Source organism: Carlito syrichta, unplaced genomic scaffold (assembly GCF_000164805.1).
Source record: "Carlito syrichta isolate Samal-C Ts95f unplaced genomic scaffold, Tarsius_syrichta-2.0.1 Scaffold288324, whole genome shotgun sequence".
Taxonomy (NCBI): Eukaryota; Metazoa; Chordata; class Mammalia; order Primates; family Tarsiidae; genus Carlito; species Carlito syrichta.
Window position 1 is genome coordinate 9,465 of NW_007232420.1, and position 896 is coordinate 10,360.

An 896-nucleotide genomic window follows, 5' to 3' on the forward strand; every position below is an offset into this window, starting at 1 on the left:
CCTTCCGAAGTGCTGGGATTACAGGCAAGAGCCACTGTGCCTGGCCTTGAATTTTTTTTTTTTTAATCATGGAATTGAATTGTTCCATGGGGAAATAGTATGATACAATTTGAAGTATCTCCAAAATCATGGTAGGGAAAGCCATTGTTTTCACTTTACAATGACTATTATAGAAAACTGCGCCAGGCGTGGTGGCTCATGCCTGTAATCCCAGCACTTTGGGAAGCAGAGGTGAGAGGATTGCCTGAGTCCATGGTTTCAAGACCAGCCTGGGCAACATGGGGAGACTTTGTCTCTACAACAAATTTTTTAAAAAATTAGCTGGGCGTGGTGGCGCACACCTGTAGTTCTAGCTACTTGGAAGGCTGAGGTGGAAGGATCACCTGAGTCCAGCAGGTTGAGGCTGTAGTGGCCGTGAGCATGCCACTGCCCTCCAGCCTGGGCAATAGAGTGAGACTCTGATTCTGTTGCCCAGAGTCAAAAAAAAAAGAAAGAAAGAAAGAAAGAAAAAGAAAAAAAACCTGCAAAGATACTGATGAGACAATTGAAGTAAAAATCATTGCCTGAACTTAATTTATTATAAAAGTAGATCTTTTGAGGACTTGCTAGGCCAGGCTGGACACATTTAAAACTATCATCCAGTCTCTCAAAATTTTACTGTCAGATTCTTCTTACAGATTCTAGAATTCATGATAACATATTAAGGGAACATAAATGGTCACTTTAGGCAACACTCATACTTCCTGGTACGAACAGATAGAAAAGAGTAGAAACAGTGAAAGAAACTATTTATTAAATCTATTCTGGAAATGATATTGATTCCATATATGTATTAAACTCAAAAAGTATGAACATTAGAATAACTCACATTTAAAACTTCATACTGTTAAGATAAG